The following is a 27896-nucleotide window of genomic DNA, read 5'->3' on the forward strand; positions in this document are numbered from 1 at the left end:
TTAAATGTGCCAGATTGGGGGAAAAATCCAAATGGATTCATACAGAATGTTATTAACTTGGAAAGGGTTCAATGGGCATTTGGCATTTTCACATTGGTAGGTTTAATTTGTTGAGTGAGAACAATGAACTAGGAGATACAGAACTCTATATTTTTGCCATTTTAACATTTATGTTTGTCATTTATGAACCTGGACTGAGAATTGATTAAATTTCTGCCTTGTAGCTTTTGAGTTTTGTAACATATGGAAGTTTTGTTATATTCACCTATTTCTTTTGTAGATGGTCAGTTTAAATATAGCCTTTTCCATATGAGTCATTAGCTAAGACAAGAGTAAGAAAATAAGAGCAGTAAAGATTTGGCCAGCTGTAAATAAACTCAGTACTCCACACTTGACTATTCAGCATGAGGTACCTGGGGTATAAGACCTTAATGTATTTTTGCAAAGGCAAGAGAAGTCTATGTTGTATAAAGAGAAAAACAGTCATTTTCATTACTAAAGTGAAAGGACGGGAAACAAAGGAAGAAACAGGGATAAATATCACGAAAGAGTGAAGCATACAGGACAGATTCAATGAGCTAAAAAGCAAATAGAACTTCAGTGAATAAGGTCAACAGACACAGCAGAGACAATATCTCACTATCCGAATTCCCCACACTGATGAGCAGAATGCCTTGTGCATAGCAGTTACACAAATTGGAGTGAATTCTATGTAACATGTTGTAGAAGTCAAAACAATGAACTGAGAATTAAGAGCTTTGGGTTGCTGTGTGCAGCTCTGACTGTACCCAGGTATGGGGCTCTGGGCTAGTCAGTTATATCCATTCATTCATTTGTTCCACAAATATTTGTTCCTCTATTCTATGTCAGACCCATGGTTAGGTTATGAGGATTCTCACAGAGCTTACATGGGACGTGGGGGGTGGGAGTGGTGGTGAAGCAGGGAACAGTAAGAAAACAAATCAATACATACATAAAAGAAATCTCAGAATTAAAACAGGGTTGATGAAATAGCAAATGCCTAAGTGGCTCTTTAGTTGAGTGACCATGAAAAGCTTTGGTGAGTTCAGCATTCCAGACAGTGCAACAAGGAGAGAAGGTACTTGGCAGGGTCTAGTAGCCAGTGTAGTTGGATCATAATGGGAAAGGGGGAGGAAGGAAGGAAGGAAGGAAGGAAGGAAGGAAGGAAGGAAGGGAGGGAGGGAGGGAGGGACGAAGGCTTCATGTCATGTCAGGCTTCATAATCTCTCCAAAACTCTCTTTTTTCATTCACAAAGTGAGATGTTTGGGGAAAATGGATTTCAAGAACTCTTCCAGTTCTCCAAGTCTCTGATCTCTATAATTAATATAAAATTTCATGAATACATTAGAAAGAAAAGATAAACCAAGGAAAACACAAGATGATTAATGGAGTGTCTGGGAGGGAAAACAAATAATAAAAACCCAATAGTGACTGTGATTTTTAATAACTGTCATCAAAAGAGTGGCTTAACTATAAAGCAAAAACGTAATAAAAAATGCAATGTATTACATATTAGCAACTTAAAACAAATCAGCTTTACTCAGCTTCTTTCCTTAGCATTGTTACATATTATATTTTATTCACAAAAGATTTAAGTTGTTTTCTCATCACTGTATATTCCAAAGTACAAGTCATTTAGGTTCAATTACTTATTCATCTTTATTACCTGATCTGCTAGATAAAGATGGAATAGCTACCAGTAAATACTGAGAAACTTCCATTATTTCCTTAAGTGTTCTCTGTGGAATTTAGATCTCCGGGATGCTGTATTACATAAAAAAAGTAACCTATCTTTGGTCAGCGCAGTGAAAGTACACTCAAAGGAACAACAGCTACAAGTAAGTGAGAAAAACATTATTATGCAGAAGAAATTCTACTACAAAATCTTCAGTCAATTGCACTGGGCACTCTGAGCTGAGATGTTCATTCAGAGTTGTCCCAAACTGAGACAAAGGGCCAGGTCTTTGTATATAAACTCTGTAACCAGTCCGTGGAGGAAGACTAGTCTCAGCCAGGGGCTATAAAGGCGACGCAACTTCCTTCATCCGAGGACAATTTACAGAAAGAGATTGTTCTGAGCCTAATGCCGCCAACACTTCTTGCAGCTTGGGGAATGGGGGTCAAGGCCTAAAAAGGGGCATCACGCCGTCTGCTACACTTGACCACTGGGGGCGCTAGAGGGCAGTGCAACAGAGAACACAGACCCGGATTACCAAACTGGATTGGAACGATGACTGTTGTGAGATTTTGAGTCCATTTTCAAAGGGCCTGATCTGTTTTACGGATTACAAAATAGAGTTTGTTGCATATGAGTAATTTTATTCAAAGATCATCTCTACTTCTTTCCTGTCAGAATGCAAAATCAGACAATGACAGATATTTCTTCAATTCTATGATTCTTAGTGGAGCATTGAGAAGTGTCTCCCTAGAATGGTAACAGGTTCAGGGCTGACTCACCCTCTCTTTCACCAGATTGCTCTTTCTCCCCCGCAAAATCATTCTTGGGGTGACTACTCTTACCTAAATAGGACTGGGGAGAACCAGACCTGTTCTGGGACAAGTATCGATGGAAATTCTCTTTATTGCTTCTGGCACACACAGGTAAGAGGATTTGTGCCCATGCTGATGTTGAGTACTAAAACAAGGTTTAGGGCTTTGGGAAGGATATAGAAAAAGTACACCATTCTAGGCTATTCGGTAAAATCCTGCTCAAGAAAATAGTTTCTTGAGTTAGCCTAGCCTATTTGAATTTTCTAAAGGACTAAACCCAAGACCCAGGTATTTAGATAAGTAAAGGTACATTGTCTACAAAACACATTTCTTTCATACTTCAGATTCTTCTAATATCAGCCAGTGCATCTCCTGCTAAACTTTGAAGCTGTTTCTACAGGTATATCCCACTCACTTGATTTTACTGGTTCAGAAAATATTTATCAAATATTTTTCTTGTACCAGGCCCCGGACTAAGGGAAAGACACAATGATGAATCAAATATAGTTTCTATCTTCGAAAACCTGAGGTTTAATTGTGAAGATAAACAATTAAGCAGGTAATTATAATAATGAATAATATGTATATTTAGAAGTAATCATAGTTTGTGGGAGGAATACATATAAAAGGCACATAATCCAGACTGGGGAGATCAGAAAAACCTTCTTAATGACATAATGTTTTAGGTTTAATCTTCTTGGATGAGAAGGAGTTGAGATAAAAAAGGGTCAGACTAAAGGACCAGCATTTAGAAAGGTTTAAGAGAGAAAAGGAAGAGTTTGACCTACTTGGAGCTTCTCAAGTGGCTCACTGGGACCGCAGCTAAGAGAGGAAGTGCGGAATTATGAAAGAAAAGGTGCCAGGGTAAGGAGTTCAGACAGTATCCTGAAGGTCTTTCTGAGTCATTGATGAGTCATTGATCAATATTCAGTCATGTAATAACATATTATCTCTTTAAATGTTTTTAAAAATATCATGGTAACAGTATTAATATTTAATACTCACGTTTATTTACATTTACTATGTGCTAAGCATATTATATTTACTATCCAAATTACTCTGCACAGCAATCTTATGACAGAACCATTAGTATTCCCACTTTACGTAAATGGAATATGAGGTTCAGAAAGGCTAAGTAATGTGTGAAAGGTCTGACTGATAATGAGAAAGAATTTGCAGGGGTCTGGGCTGGAGTCAGGCAGAACATTTAGAGGACTACTAGAGTAATTATGCAACAAATGAGGATACAGGAGAACACAAAACATAAATGAAGGCAGTGGCGTGATGATGAAGGGAAGGGGTCAGATTATATGGAATTGAGGAGGTAGAACCTGTGTGATTCACAGATCAACTTAGTTGTGCTGGTTGTGGGAGATGAAGGAATCCATGATATCCTCCAGCTGTTTTGCTATAGAAACTGGGGAATGGTGAGGTCATTTACTGAAGCAGTGAGTACTGGGGGAACATTTTATTTATTTTATTTTCTAAGATTTTATTTATTTATCTGATAGAGACACAGCGAGAGAGGGAACACAAGCGGGGGAGTGGGAGAGGGAGAAGCAGGCTTCCCGCTGAGCAGGGAGCCCAATGCGGGGCTCGATCCCAGGACCCTGGGGTCATGACCTGAGCCAAAGGCAGACGCTTAATGACTGAGCCACCCAGGCACCCCTGGGGGAACATTTTAAAGAGCTAAGTGCAAAGATAAAAAATTTAGATACATGTAAATTGAATTTGAGGTTCTTGTGAGACATTTTAAGGATAATGCTTAGTAAGCATGCAGATATGTAGCTGAAGAGCAGAGCTGAGATAGAGTGACATGGGATTCATCAGATAATGGAGGTACTTGGAGAAGCGTGCGGGAAAGAAAGAACATCACAGGCCTGAGAAAACCCTGTTTGTAATGTTGGCGCTTTACTAGCATCTGGGAACTTGGCTTCTGAATCATTCTTTGATGAGATTTTACTCTATTGGGATGGCTTGTACAATGTGCTGATGGTGAACATCTGCTTTCTTATTGGGAATCTGGAATTTTGGTAGTTGCTAGGCAGAGAACGCCTACACAACCAGGCCTCAATAAAACCCTTAAAACCTGCATCTCAAATGGGGTTCCCTGGGCATAAATCACCACTGAACCATCACCACTGGAGAGAGAGTGCTCTCGGTGACTTCTCCTGAGAAAGCAAAAACATCAGAAACCTCAGCATGGATTCCTCCCAACCGTACCCGTCTTTTCCCCTTGATCTGTCTGTAGAACCTCACTCTATCACTATAGTAAATGTTATCAGGGAGCGCAGGTATATGCTCAGCCCTGTGAGTCTTTCTAATGAACTGCTGAATGTGCGGGTGGTCTTGGAGAGCTCTGAAATAGAAACATACAAGATTTCCCCAGGAGGTCATAGGTAGTTTTACTTACTATGTGGTGGAAACCATATTTCAGTGGGTTTATGAGTATATTGTAGTGAAGGAGATATAGACAGAGTCTAGATTTCTTCCAAGAGCTTGACCTTAAAAAAACAAAAAGGAAATATTTGGAGAAATGCAAGAGAAGACATGTGGTTTCGAAGAATTTGAATTGGGAATGACTGGAACATGTTTATGTGCTAAAGGGAAGAACCAAATCAAGAGGGAGAAGATGAAGGTGCAGATTAGAGAAAAGATCCATGAGAGGAGGTTGAAAAGGTCAGATCCAGGACAACAGTAGCATATGTGCCTTAGATACAAGGGGGGACAATCCTTACATAAGATAAGAAAGACAGGAGAAGGGACATGTAAGAACATAGATGTAGATAAATGGTGAGCAAAGGGAAAAGGAATTTGAGCGCATTTTTGTCTGGTGGCTTTGACTTTTTGTTGTCATCTTATTTTGCATTGTTTCTTTGTGAATTAGGAGATTAATTGAGCAGTAGTAATGCAATAAAATCAGATGAATTTAATTTATGCTGAATTGTATGTTGGTTGGTTGAATTGATGAGTCACTTTATTCATAGAACCCAAAGATTTCTCTTGACTCAAAGATCATCTGAGTTGGAGAAGATTTTACAACCACCATTACTAACCCTCCTTCTAATAAATGAACTGGATCTAAAATGTCTTTGTAGTTGGCTCATCTGGCTTTTGTTTCAACACTTCCAGGGAAGGGTGGCTCAGTCTCAGTATATAACATAGCCACTTGTTTTGTTACCGAACAGGCAAATCACCAAAATAGTCTTTGCAAAGACTAACCGTTTTCTATTCTATAATAAATATCTTTTGTTATTAATTTTTCATCCTGCAGCTGATCACCTTTATTTTCCATTTTCCACATGAAATCCCTTCAAATATTTAAAGACATGTAATGTTATTGAGTCTTCTCTTCCTTAGGATATACATAGCAGTTCCCTTTTAAAGTAATCAGGAAACATCTTTTCTGGATCCCTACCCATCCCATTGCCCTACCTCTACCCACTCTGGAACATAATGCTACTGATGTTGGTGATAGCAGAAATACACTTATATTTTCAGGCAGAACTACAGGGTAGTTGTCAAAATTGTGGTCTTTGTAGAGAGGTAGACCTTGGTCTGAATACTTGACGGCCACTGGTTGATTGTGTTGCCTTGGGAAAGTTGCTTATATTATATAAGTCTTATTTCTTCATCTATAAAATATTAAACATTTTGTGGGGCAGTTATGGGGAATGGATGAAATCACACAGATAAAGCACTTAGCATTGTATCTAGAATATATTAAATAATCAGCAAATACATATTATTCATTCTTTTTTTCTGAGTTGATTACCCAATGAGTGTCTGCATTTACAAGATTAACTAGTTTAGCTTATGTTAGCTTTGCAGTATAACATTGTCACCAGTTCTAGAAAACAACTCAAGTTATACTACTAATAGCAAGTCAAATTATTTCCCATATTTCCACAAAGCAATATCAACTGAATCTGTCCATTCCCCTTGTCCCATGTTTTCTCTTGACTTCTCATTTGTTATTCAGTCAACACGTATAGATTGAGTACTTGCTGTATGCCAAGAAATATTTTAGGCATCGGAGAAGCATCAGTGAAAAATACTCAGGGAGGTGGAACATAGAGAAAGTAGATAAATAAATTAGTATCAGAAAATAACAAATGCCAAAGAGGAAAAATAAAGTAGAAATGGGAAATGTCAGGATGACTGTGGGATGGGAAGAGATTTGAGTATCTGTATAGGGTGGTCAGGGAAGACTTTCTTTAAGAGTTATTTGAGTAAAGACCTGAAGGGTATGTGAAAATCAGCCATGTGGATACCTGGAAGGAGAGTATTCCAGACATGGGAAGAGCAAAGGCAAAAGCCCTGAGGCAGGGTTGTGATTGGAGATGTCATTACAGCAAAATGTGCCATGGACAATCAAATAGGCAGTAAGATTACAGTATCAAACATATAAGACCCTACAGGTCATGGTAAAGAATTTCAAAGGTTGGTCCCTGGATTAGTAGCAGAAGCATCACCTGGGAATTTGTTTGAAATAGAAATTACCAAGTCCCATTCCAAACCTACAGAATTAGAACCTCTGGGGGGCAGGGTTCAGCCATCTGCCTTAAAAATTAGCCTTCCAGTGAATTCTGATGCTCACAGCAGTTTGAGAACCCCTGGCCTCAGGGGTGATGAAGGAAAGCCATGGGAGGGCTCAAGCAGATAGATGATGTCATGATCTGATTGACATTACAAAATACACACACACATACATACTAACACTACAAAAAATATATATACGTATATCATTCCTTCTGCTATGTTGAATACATTTAAGGCAGAAGCAGTAAGACTTCTTGGTAATCTAAGACAAAAGATGATGTTGGTTGGACTTGGTATTGACAGAGAAGGTAGTTGAGGAATTATGGAATTCTACAAGGACTACAAGGGTTTGGGCTAGAGAATCAGGAAGAACTAAGCTGCTATTAACTGTTAAGTCTTCTCTTCTTGCAAAAATAATCTGGAATCTGGCCATTAAAAAAAATAAGGACTTTATTTTTCTTACCCCTTATGTTTTATCCTGTTATATTAGTAATTGTATAGATTCTTGAGGGAAACTGTGGATAAAATATTTTAATGGTGAAAATAAATACTTTTCAGGCTTTTATAATTAAAAGTTTTTACCTGAATTGTAAACTTATTTCTGAGAAATAATCAAAGAAGACAAGTTTTAGTTCTAACCTGTCTTTGCTAAAGACATTATTAGTATCATTATTATTAGCCAATTTTCTCAGAACCTGCTAACAAAATTTGAAAACAGTAAATTACCTGGAAAATGTGCCCTGTCAACTTTTAATAATTTAGATTATGGTAGAGAGGAAAGGAATTATTAGGAGAATCTTTGAACATTTCTTTCTTGTCCAGATGGAAAATTGAAATATAAGATTTGCTACCAGATGAATTCAGACAGGCTTCATATAAGGTCCAAGCAATGATCTCTATAAGCTCTCTGCCCAAAATTATAGCTTCAGTAACAAACTGACTGGGTTTCATTTTCAACTAAAGTGCTTCAGAGTCATTATATTGTATACTTGAAACTAATTAACACTTTGTTAACTAACTAGAATTAAAATAAAAAATTTAAAAAATTAAAATGGTAAAAAAATAAAGTGCTTACATTTTCACAATATTTCCTTATTAATAGTATCAATGATTCCCACAGAACATTTGATATCTACATAGATAATTTCTGATTTCCAAATACAATCAATTTTGAATATCTAAACTAGTGAAGTAGAGCTTTGGGGAAGATCATCTCAACAAAATCACTCCAGGCCCTTTGCTTTCAGAACTTATTTCCATCCATCTTTTGGAGAGTTTATCAGCAGATTTTTTTTCTTCTCCCCCTTGCATATTTAATTCAATAACTACATTAAAAATATTTTTTCCATCCTCACTTCTTTCACACTATCACTTCCTCCACACCCAGTGCTATCTTTGTAGCGCAGAGCCTCATTTGCTCTTGCCTGGTTTTACTGAAATAACTTTCTAACTGGTATTACCTTAAAATTCTCCTTCTCAATTCTTCCTATAGTCTAAATTGCAAATATGCATAATGCCCTTCAATGAATGTTTATCATCTACAGAATAACTCCAAATTTTAAAACGGCATATGTGGTCCTTACTATATGATTTATTTCTAACCAGTTTATCATTCATCATTCTTTTCTCAAAACCATAACCCAGAATTTTATAATACTTGGAGAACTCAATCATTCCATACACTATAGCTCCATGTCGTTGTAGAAATTTTGACTCTACCTGGACTGTCCTGCTTTTTCTTCCTACCAGGAACCAGTCGCCTTTCTGGAGAATTTCTAGTCATCTTTGAAGCCTCAGATTAATCATTACACTCTCTACCAATGATTTCTTGATTGCTGCAGGCTAAGGCAATCATTTCCCTCCTTTGTGCTGCCACTAGGTCTTAAGCCTACCTCTACTGTTATAGATGTTTTATTAAATATGATAGTCTTCAAGTTTATCTTCTCTTCTAGACTCTGAGTACTTTGGTATAGAATGTGTGTGGGTGTGTGGGTGTGTGTGGGTGTTGTGTGATCTTACTTGTATCCCCAATGCCTCGCCATCATTGGTGTCCAACCAACATTTACAGAATCAGAAAGTGAATGAATAAATAAACACCTTTACAGTGGATTTTACCTTAGAGATCTAGGTAAATTTGGTAATTATTCTGACAAAAGAAAAACAAAATAAACATCTGTTTTTACTTTACAGAAAGAAGGTACTAAATAAAAGATGATTATGATACGCATGTGCCCTTCATAATGAGCTTGATAATTAAGAGAGTAATCACAGAATATCAATGCTACCTCCAAGACTTTTACATAAAAGAAAAAAATCAAGAAACAGTCCCTCAAAATAGAGTAATAACTATGACAGTAAATGAGCTGGAATTTTATTGAGGAACAGAAACCAGTCAAGGTAAAATGACATGGTATTTTTAAATAGATGAAAGCTTGTATTTGTGTAATTCTTCTCTACTTTTTTCATTTCAAAGGAAATTATGATCACTATCTGACTTGATATTGAATGAACAAGGAAAGTTTTAGTTTAAGGGCAGTCCCAAAACAATATCCAAATAAGAGTTTGCAAAGCAGTTTTAAAATAAGCTTTCATGAACTGTAAAATAATCCTCTTTCAAATAGTCAAGATACCAAAGAGGAAATTAAAGATATGGCTGTGAACTTTTATTCATATTGTCCAAAGTTAATGCATCAAAGTTAATAAAGGATATTGTAATAAACTTATAATTGACTTTAAAATGTCTGACTTTAGTTTAAAATATGCAAATCAAGAAAAGTCCTATCATTTTTTAAAGGATTCAAGACACCACCCAGAAAGGGAATATAGCAAATGTCCATTCTTCTCTGATCTATGGATTATCAATACACACATGTTCACCTTAAACTGCCCCTTTCCTACAAATCCATTCAACAATATCTAATTACCATTTTTCACCAATTCAAAGGTGCACTTTTTAGCATTTTAACATGTGAGAGTATTTTATTGTGAAAGAACATAAAGGTGTAACTCACAATACATGAGAATGAAAGGTTAAAAGCCTAGAATCTATTTTTTTCACTGTCAATCCAGGTTGTGATAACTGAACTGAAAGAAAACTCCAGTTTTTTGTTGGTTTACTGCAGTGTCACAGAATATCTTATTTCATCTGTTCTAGACATAGCAGGAAAAATGATCAACAAAGGGAAACCCAAATTTTCTACCCGGAAGAAAAGCTGAGTAAATTCCTACATCGGAATTTTTATCACTATTTAAATAAATGGCTAAACTGACATATTTTTGATTCTTCAACATGATATAAAAATCCTTAAACTCAGGAAAAAGCCATCTGGATAATAAAATTGTTTTCACCTCCAACCCAGTCATCACTGCTGTTCAGTATCTGTAGTGCCCTGCAGGAAAAATACTTAGGCTGAGAATTACACACTACCCGATTCTCTTCATCCTCCTCCCTAGAAAGAAGACCAGTTCTCAAGCTCATTCTTACACTCTTGGACTCATTATGGAGTATGACTCTGTTAGCTATCAGAGTCACTCTAGTGGTTTAATACCTTAACATTCCTAATTGTTCTAGCTCCTTGGTTTGAAGTCTGAAATTTGCTCCATTCAATTCTTCCCTCCTACTCCTTCATGCCACCTGTTCCTTCACCTGTTTATCTCCAGTCCACTGTCATGTCCCTCTTCCTTCAGATTATCCATGTTCCACTGTTTATGATCCCATCTCTATATATTATGGGTTCCATGATTTCCAATATATTTATTAATAAAATAATTTCTGATTAGGACTCTTTTCCACTCACCCTGCCCCCCACCCCAACATGATACTCTGCGTTTCTCCTTCCCAACATGTATTTCAGTGCCTGTTTTGTATTTAATTTTATGGTTACTTATAAAATTTCCCCCTCATACTGGGCATAACCATCATAAGAACAAGAGGCATTTCTAGGACAGATTATTTTTAATTATGCTTAATAATTTTCCGAAATTAAAAATAAATTTCTACTTGACTGGATATATGAGTTGTTTACATTTTTTTCATTGTTAAAAATACATATAATATAATCTATCTTACTGTTTTAGAATTTTCTTTAGAAGGAAATTTCCAGGAATGTGACACATAAAAAAATTAATGTTCTTAATGCTTTTGATACATATTTCCAGATTGCTTTCAAAAAAGGAAACAGAAATTTAGCTTCCCACCAATAATATATGAGGCTCTCTCTTACTCTATCTTCAACATCATTCAGGACTGAAATTTTAAAAAGCCTTTGATAATTTAATAGACTTAAAAATTTATTTTTGCTTTTAATTTTTAAGGCTTGATTTAAATTTGGTATAAAATTGTATATTATAAATATATCATTTATATTTATAAGGATGTAATCAGTTATAACTTTATTTCAGTCAACAGCCAGATCTTATGCTTTACTCATTTATCCATTTAGGTTTTAATATTTATATCATAATTTCTATAAACCCATATTAACATAACATTTTGCTAATTTTTGAAGTTTGATTTTTAGAATATTTTCACGTAAGAGACTTATATTTATGTAATACATTTCTTAATTATGTAATGATTTTTTTGGTATTAAAATTGCTTCCACACCCAGAGATATAGTAAACATTACTATTTTACTGAATATAATTTTATTTTCCAATTTTAACTCTATAATTTGCTTGAAATTTATTTCATCATATAGTATGAGATGATGATCCTTTTCATAAAATTCTAACTAGTTTCAGTTCAGTTAATAATGCTAGGTTGAATACAGATCCTCATATCCCTTCTGATATCCTTCCAAAATGGCAACAAAGGGATAAAAATAATATAAATCTTTGACAAGCAAAGTAAGGAAAAAACAGAAGTCTGGAATCCAGAAAGCAGATAAAATTAACTAATTAAAAGGAGGTACTTAAAAAGCTGAAACCCAGACATGCAATTGATGAACTTGAGATGTAAACCTCACTTTATTCTTAAGAACCCAAGAAAAGCTTGGGAGCGGTAGCAGGATTTAGTACCAAGCAGTGGTTAGGATGGAGATATAAACTGAGAAAAAAGGTAAAAAAGCTCTATTTAGGAAATAATAAGAATTTCAGATACCATGGATGACTGTTTCCCTGATACAGCATTTTCTCTTTGGCAAGAGTGAACCAGAAGGAATCTATACTGGGGCTCATGTGGCAGAACTGGTAATAGATACTACCCTTATGAAAACATGGGGTTGTATTAGTCTGGGTTCTCCAGAGAAACAGAACCAAGAAAGTGTGTATGTGTGTATATATATGTACATATGAGATTTGTTATAAAGGATCGTCTCATGCAAGTATGAAGGCAGAGAAGTCCCAAGGGCTGTAGTCAGGTATGGTTTCAGGCTGATTCAGGCAGATAGCCAGAGAACAAGCATAAATTTTCCACCTTTTTGTTCTATTTAGGCCTTGGACTGATTGGATGAGGTTTGTGCACATTAGGGAGGGTATTCTGCTCTCTTCAGTCTATCAATTCAAATGTTAATCACATCCAGAAACACCCACACAGGCATACCCAAAATACTATTTAAGCAAATATCTAGGGACCATGGCCCAGTCAAGTTGACACATGAAAATTACCATCACCGAGGTTCAGGGATTTTCTACATATCAAAGAGCAGAACCCTAGCCTACTTCTCCCATAGTGTTTCCAGAAATTTGGCACACTGTGTTAAACTCTCCAGGAAGGAAACAACAACAACAAAACTCCTCTGATGAATCTGACTGGCTGAGGAGACCAAGCCTCAAAAATACTGAAAGTAACGATTCTCTCAATTGAACCCTCATACCAGATGATCCTACAGAGAACATCATTAGTAACAAGCCCCTCAGTGATTCACTCTTAAACATGAGTTCAGATTCAAGGATCAGGAGGCATAAGATGGGAAAACTCTAGATTTAAAAAGGACACAGAATCAGAGCAATTTTAAAGAAACATAGAGGAGAAAAGAAAATCATTAGAAATCCATTACCAATGTCAATCAAAAGAAAAGGTCATACATCTCAAAATAAGAGAGTGAGTGAATGTGGAAATTGAAAACACGATAGTAGAAAAAAAAAAACAAAGATAAGGGAGCAAAGATAAACTTAAAAAAAGTCTCTTAGTAAATATAACTAAAAGAGATTGGTGGATCATGGCAATTGGTGGATATTAGAGCATCAGTCCAGGAGTTACATCATTTAAGTAATAGGAATTCCAAAGAAAGCCAACCAAAAAAACAGAGGAAAAGAAAATGTCAGAAAAAGAATATAATGAACTGATTTGTGTCTCCCCAAAAATTCATATGTTCAAATCCTAGCCTCTATTACCTCAGAATGTGATGTGTTTGGAGCAGAACATTTGAAGAGATTATTAAGGTAAAATGAGTTCAGATAGGTGGGCCCTAATCCAATAGGACTAATCTCTTTATAAGAAGAAGAGATTAGGACATAGATACACAAAGAAAGGACCATGTAAAGATACTGAAAGAGGATGGCCATCTGCAAGCCAGGGAGAATGGCCTTAGAAGACTAACCAACCCTGTTTACACCTTGATCTTGGAAATTCTAACCTCTAGAATTATAAGGATATGAATTCTAATGTTCAATCCATGCAGTCTATGGATTCATCTGTTTCTTTGAATGATGAACTACTTCCTACTACGTTCTTCATATGTATGCTACCTCTTCTCATATTGACCCTTTTGCTTTTCATTTTATTCTCCTATAATTAATCCCAAGTGAAAATTAAAAACATTTCAATATCAATGTACTATTTTCTACATAATTTTTGTCAAAGTATGCAAAAAATTAATCTTTGAAAGCCAATGTTTATTGCCAAAGGCAAGGGAAGCAAGGGCAAAAATGAACTATTGGGACTTCATCAAGATAAAAAGCTTTTGTACAGCAAAGGAAACAGTCAACAAAACCAAACGACAAACGACAGAATGGGAGTAGATATTTGCAAATGACATATCAGATAAAGGGCTAGTATCCAAAACCTATAAAGAACTCATCAAACTCAACACCCAAAGAACAAATAATCCAATCAAGAAATGGGCAGAAGACATGAACAGACATTTCTGCAAAGACATCCAAACGGCCAACAGACACATGAAAAAGTGCTCAACATCACTCAGCATCAGGGAAATCCAAATCAAAACCTCAGTGAGATACCACCTCACACCAGTCAGAATGGCTAAAATTAACAAGTCAGGAAACAACAGATGTTGGCGGGGATGCAGATAAAGGGGAACCCTCCTACACTGTTGGTGGGAATGCAGGCTGGTGCAGCCACTCTGGAAAACAGTATGGAGGTTCCTCAAAAAGTTGAAAATAGAGCTACCGTACGACCCAGCAATTTCACTACTGGGTATTTACCCCAAAGATACAAATATAGTGATCCGAAGGGGCATGTGCACCCCAATGTTTATAGCAGCAATGTCCACAATAGCCAAACTATGGAAAGAGCCAAGATGTCCATCGACAGATGAATGGATAAAGAAGATGTGGTATCTATACACACACACACACACACACACACACACACACACACACACAATGGAATATTATGCAGCCACCAAAAGGAATGAAATCTTGTCATTTGGGGGGCGCCTGGGTGGCTCAGTTGGTTAAGCGACTGCCTTCGGCTCAGGTCATGATCCTGGAGTCCTGGGATCGAGTCCCACATCGGGCTCCCTGCTCAGCAGGGAGTCTGCTTCTCCCTCTGACCCTCCCCCCCTCATGCTCTATCTCAGTCTCTCTCTCAAATAAATAAATAAAATCTTTAAAAAAAAAAAAAAAAGAAATCTTGTCATTTGCAACAAGGTGGATGGAACTAGAGGGTATTATGCTAAGTGAAATAAGTCAATCAGAGAAAGACAATTATCATATGCTCTCACTGGTATGAGGAATTTGAGAAACAAGACAGAGGATCATAGGGGAAGGGGGGGTGGGAAATGAAACAAGACAAAACCGGAGAGGGAGACAAACCATAAGAGACTCTTAATCTCAGGAAACAAACTGGGTTTGTTTGAGTGGAGGGGCGTGGGAGGGATGGGGTGGCTGGGTGATAGGCATTGGGGAGGGTAAGTACTATGGTGAGCACTGTGAATTGTGTAAGACTGTTGAATCACAGACCTGTACCCTTGAAACAAATAATACATTATATGATAATAAAAAAAAAAAGAAAACAAATGTTTAGAAAATGAATTCTCAGGTGCTAAGCAAATTATAAAATCCCAATTGTGCCTCCTACAGGTTTTGTATCGTTTGGACTATGGTGTAAGTTATTATTTACACCATTTCTATTATCCAAAGATAAATGATGTTAAAAATGTTGCTTTACAGTTTGGTAGTAACGAGACACTTTCACCTTCATAGCACTGTCAGCAGGCAACAGTAGCCTACAATTCCTTGAAATCACCAGTTAGTGGCTGCTATGTGAAAGACTGAATTCTGCTTAGGAGAGATGGGATGAAGCAGGCACGGAGCATGTAAGATAAAGACTAGACTTGATTATACAATATGGGAAATCACTGGTGTGTAAAAGTGAGATGGAAATATGGCTGATGTTATTTATGATTACAGTAAGATTAATAATCATTATTAAAGTATGTCTTATATCTTCCTTTAACTTTATTCTCTATCTCTTTGATAATGCAGCCCCAGCATATACATCAAGTCTTGTCACTCAGTCTACAATGTAGTAGTAAATTTGTCTGGTTTCACACAGCCCTAGAATTCTACTGCAGCGACACGTGGAACTCAAGGACTGGCTCTTATGGCAACCTTAAAGTGGGTCCCAAAATACTGGCTCGAACACCAAGAGCAAAAATCATACAAGTAGCTATTTAAATATGGGTGGGGCACCTGGGTGGCTCAGTCGGTTGAACGTCTGACTCTTGGTTTCAGCGCAGGTCATGATCTTGAGATCAAGCCCCGGGATGAGCTCTGTGCTAGGTGTGGAGTCTGCCTGAGGATTCTCTTTCTCTCTCTGCCTTTGCCCCTCTCCCAGCTCCCGCGTGCACATGCACTCTCTAAAAATAAGTAAATCTTTAAATATGGGCATAAAAAACAATGAAATGCTTCTTGCTATTTCAGATACAAAGACATTAGTTCTCAATAATAGTTTTGATAACTTATCCACATCAAAAATATTCATTTGGCCTCATTTAGACATGGACTTTGGTTCCCTTGCAAAGATTTCAGTTACGTTTTCAGAACAGGAGTAAAATAATAGAGCAATACAACTTTCATGTATTTTAGCACTTTGTTTGTAAGGCCTTCCTTGGGCCTATTATCAGAGCTTTGCTAGCTAAAAATCATCTTACTTGAGGACCTAAAATACAAGCCTGTGCTATTTTCCCAGTTGATTTATAAGGTGCCTGTGAACTAAGAGCTGAAATTGCTTGCCCATATTTATTCCATTTTTAGTCAGGAGAGCTCAGGTTAGTCGGTAGCTCAATCATTCTCCCTAAAGGAAATTAGCTCAAATTTTGTTTTTTATTTTTATTTTTATTCTCCCATAAATGCTCTTTATTTTACCCTTTAAATTCTGGATAGTCTCCCAGGGCCAAAGTATAGACCTACCAAAGATAATATGGATGTTAAAAATGTTGCTTTACAAAAACCTCCTTACATATAGGCTAACTTTCTGTTATTATTAACTAGAAAAGGCAGGTGAACAGGAGGCTTACCTTTCTTCCTCAGACGTACTTTAAAAGGCTTACCTCAAAAATCCTGTCCTGATGAAGAGAATGTCTTGACACAACTGAATCATGACCATAACCACAGTCTCGTGTATAGTTGGATTTAAGTAAAATTATTAAAGTGAGCATGTGAATGCAATCAGTATTATAGAGACACAATGAAATATGACTTTAAGCAACTAGCAACTGATAAAGAACATAAGGCATTCTTTATAACAAAGGCTGTATGCGGCCCTTAAGTTATTATTTACACCATTTCTATTTCTAGAGACCACTTATAATAAAGACCCATATTCAGTAGAAACATTAAAATAAGAAAGAAATAGAGGAGTGCAGTAAGTAACATCTGGGGTGGGGGAAGATTTGTCAAGATAATAAAAACTGAAGAGAGGGGACACTTTTGTACTAGAAACCCTAGGCTAACCACATGGAACCGTGTGTTTAATTCGGGGTCTTCTGGCGGCCAAGGCAAAAAGGGAAACTGATGCTTCTCAGACTTTTCATTTATTTATAGGAAGTATGCCTATTCTTTAGACAAAACGAAACAAAACAGAAACACAAAAAATTTTTTCCTAGTACTCACTTTTCAGATGAATCCATTCCATAATATTTATATGTCAGGAATATTGAACTAAGTGAGACTTAGTGATTGCTACATGGTGTGAACTACTTTCACCAGACTTTCCCCTTAAAAATAGAAACACTAAATTCACCTTTCTAGACTAACGTAGTATGCACTGCTCATTATTACTTGCAAGTTCAACTTAGGAAGAAAAACTTTTCCCGTATTCTTTTTCCTAGTACTGAGACCCATGGAATGATCTGTATGCCCATAACATTCCTCTTCCAAGGAAGAGGAGGGGGGAAAAAAGCTTATATTGAGTGTTTTCTTCCATGTCTCGTACTGTGCTAGATATGTTCATATACTAGCTTAATTAATTCTCAAAACCACCTGTGGGTTAGTTAGGTTTATCCTCATCTGACAGATGATGGAATGGAGGTTGAGAGATGGTAAAGTATTTGTCCAAAGTCACAGAGATAGGAAGTGACAGAGCTGAGATCCAAACCTATTTCAGACTATATGCTCACTCCTCATATGAACAGAATACAAAACCAAATTTCTCAGAAAGTAGATTATGCATTTTCACAAAAGATATTAAGTCTAGGGAAAAAAATGCATTCAGGTTTTCATTTGTTAAAACAGTGAAATTCTCTGCAACCACCAAATTGTTGCTGAGATATAATTTGTGGAAGATTTAACAAAAAGTATACAAAATTTGAGTGCCTTCTAGGAAAGGTTCAATTGCACTCCAAAAGACCTGGTCTTATCATCTTCAATGATATTCAAATGAGTTAAAAGAATTGAAAATTTAGTATTTTCAGGAAGTTAACTAATAGTTGAGCACCAGTTAAAAAAATTGAAAATTTAGTATTTTCAGGAAGTTAACTAATAGTTGAGCACCAGTCCTTCAAACTGTGGTCTTGACTTCTGTTGACTGAATGGGAAGATTTTTTTCTTAGAGTAAAAATTTTGCTGTTCCAAAACCCATTTGATGAAAAAGAACCACAAGTTAAAATAGGTCACTGGGACAAAGCTCTAGAAATGGCTCTAAGACCAACCTGTGCTCCCACAATTTTCTCTTGCCTCAATCACCAGTCCTGAGAACTCTTTGGAGAGGAGGAAGTTCTCAAAAAAAAAAAAAAAAGACAAAGTAAGACATTTTCCCTCACCTTGGTTTTGTTTTGTTGATTTCAGTTTTGTTTTATAGCATAGATTGATGACTTAATAAGATGAGACAAATTAACTTCATTCTCATTTTCCAACTGGGAATTTATTTGAAAACTGAGATAAACAGAAGATGAACTGAACAACCCGATAGTATGAAAACTTCTTTGTATGTGGTCTGATACTGAGTAAAAGGGCCAAGATCCCTACTGAAGCTGTGTGTCTCCCTTGCTGTGTAGCATTATCAAAGGTATGCAGCTGGTGCCAGCTCATTTCCTAGAATGTTTAAGAAACCATACACTGTTCCCAGACAATTACTGTCTGACACACCAGTCAAGCTAGGAATGAGAAGAGTAATGTGAGAATATTTTATCTATGCAGAATGTTAGAACTTTACGAAAATAAAATGAAAATTTTCTTAATTTGTAAATTATATAAGGCCAAAATGAGAGTGATACCTGCTTAACTGAGAGGGTTTAAGGGAAACTTAAATACATGTGCATGTAAGAAAGAACTAGAGGGGCGCCTGGGTGGCTCAGTCGGTTAAGCATCAGACTCTGGTTTTGGCTCAGGTCATGATCTCAGCGTCGTGAGATTGAGCTCCATGTTCGGCGCTGCGCTCAGTGTGCAGTCTGCTTGAGATTCTCTCTCCCCCTCGTGCTCATGCTCTCTCTCTCTAAAATAAATAAATAAATCTTAAAAAAAAAAAAACAGAAATAACTAGAGGAGTGACTGGCAGGGAAGTAGGGACTCAAAGAGTCTTTTTTTTTTTTTTCTCCTAAGACCCTTTCTATATTTCCCAATACATTTTTTAAAGATTTTATTTATTTGAGAGAGCATGCACGTGCACAAGGTGGGCAAGGGGCAGAGGGAGAAGCAGACTCCCTGCTGAGCAGGGAGCCAGATGCAGGGCTGGATCCCAGCACCAGGGGATCATGACCTGAGCTGAAGGCAGATGCTTAACTGACTGAGCCACTCAGGTATCCCTTCCCAATACATTTTTAAAATTATCACATATACTGTAATTATTCCTGTTTTCATCTTCTACTCCCAGGGCAGGACACTTTGTATTTCATTTTTGTTTTCCTATGTCTAAATTGGGGTTTATATATAATAGGTTCTCAATAATTATTCTTTGAATAAATTAAACCTAAATAAGAGCCTCTTAAGTGGATGCTCACAAATTATACTTTCAATAAAGTTGATATGAAATTAAATGAAAACTAGGGTACAAACATAAAGAAGATTGCCTTCAGATCAGCATCTCAGAGAGGCAGAGTTTAAATTATTTCCTCATCTATTTGTAAAGTGTATCATTCCCACTGTGCTTAGGCATCAGACAATGTGCCATGTTGTTTGACAGAAACTGAACTAAAATGAAATTGCATGGTTTATACAAAGATGATTTAGGAATGTAAAGGCAAATTCAGTCAGTGTAGGATGTACAGATAGGCCTATCCACTAATCAGCAAATTAGTAACATACAGAATTTCTGAACAGAGTTTTCATGCTTAATAAAATTTATCACTATTCACCATCCAAATATACAGTAAGCATTTGTAAGCATTTTTTTCTCTAAAATTGGAGGCAGAGTATTTACATATTCTACCATTGATTTATGTGAACGTGTTGCTTTTGTAAATGAAATTGTTCTCTATTGAAGACTAGACTAGATTTGAGACATGCTGTGCTCAAATACACAATGTGGGAGACCCATTACCTGCTCTCAGAAAATCATGAATAAGAGCTTGGAAATAGCTCAAAATCTTTCAGCTGGTATAGATGGATTATAGCATTCTGGCATCCACCCATCCTCATCATATAAAGATTTTAAATTACAGTATAAGACTCATTTGTTAAAACATCTACTTTCACATGGACGTATTATAACCGGTCATCACATGGCTTACAGCACCTCCAATGGACAGGATTAAGGTTGGAAATCTGTAGAGTGCTGACCACACTGACCCCATCTTTGTCCCTCCATCTTGTTCATATCTGCACAATGACCTACCTTGAGACTATGTGTTCCAGGCCCCTTGGAGGTTAATGTATCTCTGACCAGAATGTGGGAAGGCTCATGCTCATCTTCCCTAAACTGACGCCCAGAAAGCACCACTTTAGATAGCTACTTTTGACCTCTGCCCCTGGCTCTGTAAAAGACTAACAATACCCTACCAAATTATTTAATAGTTTAAAGATGATACAAACATCTAAACACAGGCAAATTTACCAAATTAAAGCAAAACCAACATTTAACTTAATGTAAATACAAATCATCAGATTCTAGAACAAGTGTCTTGTCAAAAGACACAGCAATGACTACAGTTCCCAGAAAGAGAGTAACTCTTATAGAATGCATTCTATTTTTCTTTATCTGTATTTTCTGTTTTAGAATATTACCAAATTACCTGAAAAAAATGTTTTTAATAAATATTTCTTGGCTATCAAGTTGTGGTGAGCCCCACCCTCAAAGAAGTGGCAGTATCTACTTGTGTGAGAATTCTCAAAAGCAACTCTTGAGTCTAGAACATGTTAAATTAGTCCCCTAAAAAGAGTTGTTTGCCAAGAGGCAGCAAAGGAGTAATTCATGGACAAGAAACTTGTCTAGGATAGCACCTACATGTAAGTTAGAGCCCAAGAGAGATGAGAACAAAGTAGATGAGAAGCCACAAGGCAAATCAAAATGACAGTCGCTAAACAGATATAACCTGCTGTTCATCACACTTTCCTGCCTTTATCTCATAAAACCATTTCTCAGAGTAGTAATTACTTGTCTACAACTTTGGTTATACACTAGACACCATAGCCACTCATGTCCTCCTGCATATATAAAGTTTAAATAATCATTTGTTGACTGACTAAATGGTAGTAAATTGGGGATATAAGAAAGTTGCCAACTTTGATACTAGTGGATGAAAATGGCTTATGAGCTCTACAAGAAGAGAGCATTTGTAGCAAAATTCAAATAGCTCTGGGAACATATTCAAGGTTGTACTGCAATGAGAAAAGGGCCCTTCTAAAGCATGCTTTAAGTAGATGGTATCTGGGAACAAGATGGTAGATGGTACTGGGAACAAGAAGAGTATACAAAAATAACTAAGAAAATCTTTCATTTATCTTTACTCCTTCCTTCCATCATTCAAAATATGCTAAATGCCCATTGGACCCACAACATTATACCATAGACAAAGCATATAGAAAAGAACTCAAGAGAAAGGTAAATCATGCTTTCTTCTTAAGTTTTAATCAGGGAAACTAGATATTTAAATATGAGAGAGTGATTTTGACAAGCTACCTTCTAGAAATTTAAAAGATTTAGCTGACATGGAGATTGTACATAATACAATTTTGGGGGTGCCTTTGAAATCTCTATTTTCAGTGGATATGAGTGCTTTTTGAAATAGTCTGAAATCTGCAGTATTTTTTTACTTAATATCCATCCATTCTACTTCCTCGGACAATGACAAGAGAATGACGTGTCATGAACAACAGTTGTCTGGAGGAAGGAAAACTAACTGAAGGAGGGAGGCATTGCCCTCTGTAGGTAGCTACAAAAGGCATGTGCTGGTTTTGGCTGTCCAACACTTCCCTTCCTCTGGCAAGAGAACCCTCAATTTCCTGGAAAAAATTGCCAGAATAGCACTCCATGAGTTTCATGCAATGGCTCATCTGACATCCAGCTCTAAGAGGGGACTACTTATGGTAGTAATTCAGAAAAGGGCATATGACCCCATATGGACTGAAGAGAAATCCCAAGACCATTTGCAGATCTTTTACAAAGGACACACTGTCATTCCACTAAGTATGCTGAACTGGTAGTATATAGATATGAAGCTGCTCCTGGGTATCTTTTCACCAAAGGGAGAGACTCATTGAGAATACACCTAACAGAGAAAAACAGAGAGCTGAAAGATGGAGACAAACTGTGTTCCAACACTACCATCTGGGCCTCCTGCAGATGTGAAGGAACGTCTACTTGTGGGCTTTTTGCTTCACAGGTCGGTCAACACATTCATTTCCTGTCTCTCTTCCTCGCTCTCTAGCCATTTTTTATTTAAAATTCTGTCACCTCCAACTACAATGGTCAAGGCAAATAAAAAGGCTTCTTTCTAGATGCCTAAGTTGATATCAGGGAGGGACTTAGGCTTCAGAGATATTTTAGCCTTCTATAGTGTTGAGGCATGAGAAAAAACATACTTTTATCAGTACATCAAAGACATATGTTATTCAACAATCTACAATGAGCATTTGAGTCTTCCAGAAATATACCATGGAGTATGGAAATTAAAATAAACCATGACACCATGACACTTTACATTTCAGGAAACAAAATTTTAGAGAGCAAGAGGGAGAAAAGAGAAGAATACTCCTGGAAGGATAAGCCAGTTAAAAACTAATTTTACATTGAATGCCAGCATGTGATTTTGTTAAATAAAAGATCAAAAACAACAAGACGAAAATCAAAACTCTGCCACGTTGCTTCAGTACTTTGTTGCTCTGGCTCACCATCAAAGGTGTTTATTTGCTTTAAGAGAAAATCCACTGCAGGATAAAAAACTGACTAGACAGGTATACACGTAATCACTGAACAGAGGCGTACAAGATTGTTCAGGGCTTTAAATATAATCATTTCCTTTGCTCTAGTCTTCACCAGTCTTATTGATATTTATCATCAGATATTTTAAAGGGGAAGTTTTTCGGCAGGAGTGGAGAAGTGCAAGATGTCCTGTTTTCAGGTGGTAAGAATAAAAGCTGAGGCTTGACCACTGTTCTGCCTGCAAGAGACATTCAATAACTGCTTCTCGCCTGAGCACAAACCCAGAGTCAAGCTCTGCAAAACTGCAAAGTCATCAAACAAACATCACGAGGCAGAAAGCCGTCATTTTCTTGGGGGCACCTTTCTGAACCAGTCTGCCAGTGAACTTCTCTCAGCTGGTCAGAGTCCTCACGTTCCGCCTCATCTGCACCTAAAGTCATGCTTGTAAAACTCGACCATCGAATCATCCCCATTAAGGAAGAGCTTTGTAAATGATGCTTCTCAGAGCCAGGGTTCCACGGTTACTTCAAGGGCTGCTGTGAAAAATGGGAGTGAAATTAATAGGAAGGGCCTCCAGGCTTTTCATCCTTCAAACAGAGCAGTTGAACTTTCACCTACTATACACAGAGAGGCCCCATTTAAAATATTCTCAGGGGAAGAAAGAGAGGAGGTGGTTTTCCTACTGTTGCTGCCACTGCTGTTGTTGTTGGGGAAAAAAAAAAGCTGTAAGCCCACCGTTACCTAAAGATGATTATAGGCCATGGCGTGGTATCTTATATGGAACAATCCTATTTTAAGAGCAGAAAATGTTTTCTTCCAAAGAAATTATTTGCAATGATGAAATATTGATATCACAGAGATGCTAAAGAGCCCGATTCATGATTCTCATATTCTCTTTTCTCTTTCACTTCCTTTCTCTCCCATCTTCCTTTCAGCCCATCCATCCTTCTTTTCGCTTTCTTCTGCTTTTTCTCATTTTTTTTATTCTGCCTCTCTACCTCTCTCTCCATTTTTCTCTCTCCTCTTTCTCTTTTTTCTGTTTTTCTTATTTTCTTCATGAAAATTATGACTGATTGTGGTAATTCATCACATAGATATGTAGGGTAGGTACTATTTAACTTACTCTCAAGGTTTATAAGATCTCAGAGAAAAGAGTTTTCCATTCGTAGAGAGTTCTTCAGGAAAAAAACAAAAAATTAGCTTGGATTAAAAAAATAAAAACTCTTAGCGTCTGTGTCCTGGACCTTTACAAGTGCTTTTTCACTGTTCCACTCCACTTTCCTTGTCAGCACTTGAGTGGGAGACCTAAAATTAAACTTGACTCGGTTACTGTCCTACTTAGAAAACATTTTTGGCTCCATGTTGTTTATAACAAAGATATATACGTTGCTTCCCCATTCAAGGCCCTTTACCTTCATCTTACTTCTTTTCCAACCTCACGTCCTGCCATCATCAACAGTTCTGCAGTGCCCTATACTTAGACCAGATTGAAGTGATTTCTGAAGCCTTTTCAGTAGCAACAGCCTTGTGCTGAACAAACCTTCTGCCAGAGCTCTGTTAGCTGTCATTTCCACCTCGCTTAAAAGGGACAAACTTAAGACAATATAAAATTACAGAAAAAAAAAATCTGAACATAAAATTCTCAGCATAAAATCTTATTTAAACCAATTACTGTAGGAAGTGTTTTTTTCAGCATTATCGAAGTATTATTGACAAATGAGATTATAATATATTTACAGTGTACAATATGATGATTTGATTTACAGAGACATGGTGAAAAGATTCTCACCACTGAACTAATTAATACATCTATTACCTCACATATTTAACTTTTTTTGGGGGGGGTGAGAACACTTAAGTTCTACACTCTTCTCAAATCTCAGTAATACAATACAGTATTATCAGCAAGAGTCACCATGTTGCTCGTTAGAACCACAGAACTTATTTCTCTTACAACTGGAAGTTTTTACCCTTTGACCAACATCTCTTCATATCCCCCACTTTCCAGCTCCTGGCAACCAATATTCTAGCCTCTGTTTTTATGAGTTCAGCCCTTTTAGATTTTACATATAGATGAAATCAGACAGTATTTATCTTCCTCTGACTTATTTCACTTAGCATAACGCCCTCTAGGTTCATCCATGCTGTCCCAAATGGCATCATTTTCTTCTTTTAAAGGTTGAATAATATCCCACTGTGTGTGTGTGTGTATCACATTTTCTTTATCCATTCATCAATCAGTGGACACTGAGGTTTTTTCTACATCTTGGCTATTGTGAATAATACTGCAATGGACATGGGATTGTAGATATCTATTCAAGATAGTGATTTCATTTCCTGCAGATATATACCTACAAGTAGGATTGCTGGATTATATGGTAGTCATATTTTTAACTTTTGGAGGAACCTCCATACTCTTTTTCCACGGTGATTACACCATTTTACATTCCCACAGTGTAAAATGGTTCTCTTTCCTCCCCATCACCACCACCAGCATTTGTTCTCTAATCTTTATCTGATAATCAACAGCCTAACAGATATGAGGTGGTATTGTGGTTTTGATGTGCATTTCCCTAATGATTAGTGATACTCAACTCCCTTTCATCTATTAGCCATCTCTATGCTTTGTTTGGGCCGGGGGAGCGGGGGGGGCGGGGGGGCGGGGGGAAGGTCTACTCACTCAGGTCCTTTGTCCATTTTTAATTGATTTTTTTGCCATTGAGTTGTATTAGCCCTTGCATATTATTGATATTTGCAAATATTTTGTCTCATTCCATAGGTTGCCTTTTCATGTTGCTGATGGATTTCCTCACTGTACAAAACCTTTAGAGTTTCATTTGGTCCTATTTTTTTTTTTTTTTACTTTTTTTGTTGTTGTTGTTGTTTGCTATTCATGTCAAATTAAAAAACAAAAAAAAACAGAAACACTGTTGCCAATACCCATGTCAAGAAGCTTATACCCCCTATGTTTTCTTCCAGTCTTACTTTTTTTTTTTTAAAGATTTTATTTATGAGAGACAGAGAGAGAGTGCATGAGCAGGGGGGAGGGGCAGAGGGAGAGGGAGGAGCAGACTCCCCACTGAGCGGGGGTCAACATGGGGCTCAATCCCAGGACCCTGAGATAATGACCTGAGCCTAAGGCAGACACCCAACCGACTGAGCCACCCAGGTGCCCCCTTCCAAGTCTCACTTTTAATAAATTTGCTCACTTCTAACATTTTCATAGTGTTCAAAGTCATTCTTTCATCTTTACATCTGTGCTTAACACAGCTGTTTCCAAGGTGTTGGGGTTAATGTAGAGCGTGAAATCAGCCATGATACCTGGCTTGCCAAAATGTAACAGGGAGGCCACTGGGGGCAAGGGAAGGTTTTGGAGAAGGGTGTGGGCCTTTGGAATGCAGGGTCTGTGTGACCACTCTGCATGACCACTCTGCAGTTGGAATGCCGCATGCCGCCGGGTGTTGCCTTCCCCGAAGCTTTCTTAGCCCAAACAGCTGCCCTGTGATCTAAGAGATGTCTGCATTGTCCCTTAGGCTATGGCTAGCAGAACTCGCAGGTAGAACACGCAGATTAGCATCTCATATCTTTCCCGTAAACAGATCATCCCAGCTTCAGTAAGACCCCTTGTCACATGTCCTGTGCATGAGACACAGTAATAAGGATTTGTGATTCTCCGGAAGGACCAATAAAAGTGGGAGCAAAGAAGAGCAAAGGGTCTTCATCTCTGAGCATTGACCCCCCTTGCCTTCTCTTCTCTTTCACGGCAAAATCTGGAGTCATCTTTCATCCTCAGTACAGGGATTGCTGGCCATTCCCGCACCAAGGAAGAACTGGGTGCATGTGTACAACTACACTACTCCAGAATGGAAAAAGATCTGTCTATTCAAGGACAATAAAAATCATTCTGCCGAACTAGTACAATGTTCAGATGATGGTCTGAAACTGCAGGGGTAGCGGAAAGACCTGAGGGCAGCCGTTGCCCGCCTGCAGAAAGGAAGAAAGTATTTTTTACTTCCTTCATCTTCTGTAAGTGCCAAAATGACACTCTCTGGAGTGTGTGGGTTTGGGCCTCCAAAAAGTAAAAAAAAAAAAAAAAAAAAAAAGGTCTTTTCAATACAAAATATTATTTGACTTTCATTTACCCATTAGTAAAATATAAAGATTCCTGTTTATTATATGTGCTGCCGAAGCGAGCACATAAAGATTCCTGTTTATAACAGCAAAGAGTTTCCTTTTTAAGTTTGACAGTTTAGTGGCAAATTACTAGATGCTTTTGATGCAAATAGGAATTTTAAAAATTCATAGAAGTCTGGTCATTATTTATTTTCAGCATCTTTATTATTCAGTTTGCTGATAAAATCCAGTTAGCTTTTCTCTATAAGAATGAAAACTTTCTTTCCCCCCCCCCCCCTTGAGAGAAACTTTTAGATAAGAAATGACGGGGCAGTCCCACTTGAAGGGATGGTTTCCTCTAAAGACCAGCTGTATCAGTGAGCTATTTAACTGATACCAAGAACAGACCACCCGTGCTCTCCAGTACTTAAGAGATATCCAAACCTGGAGGAGATACATTTTGTTTGTCCAAAGAGACAGGTTAGTGAGTCTGTTTAATATATTAAGTGCTAAAACCTATACAAAGATATAGTATGTAATTCTATTTTATTGCACAGGCAAGAGAAAGAAGAAAACGTTAATTTAACCACCCAACCTTTTGCAGAATTTATCGACTGTGATACGATAAATTAAGAGTTCTCCCTGTTTCTCTTCAGTTTCATTTCCTCTGCTTCCAGTAGTGTTTCAACTTAACCTTTATTATTCAATAAACTTTCCAAAAAACTACTTAGCTACTGGTAGGGAAAT

The sequence above is a fragment of the Neomonachus schauinslandi genome, chromosome 4 (genome assembly GCF_002201575.2).
Source record: "Neomonachus schauinslandi chromosome 4, ASM220157v2, whole genome shotgun sequence".
Taxonomy (NCBI): domain Eukaryota; kingdom Metazoa; phylum Chordata; class Mammalia; order Carnivora; family Phocidae; genus Neomonachus; species Neomonachus schauinslandi.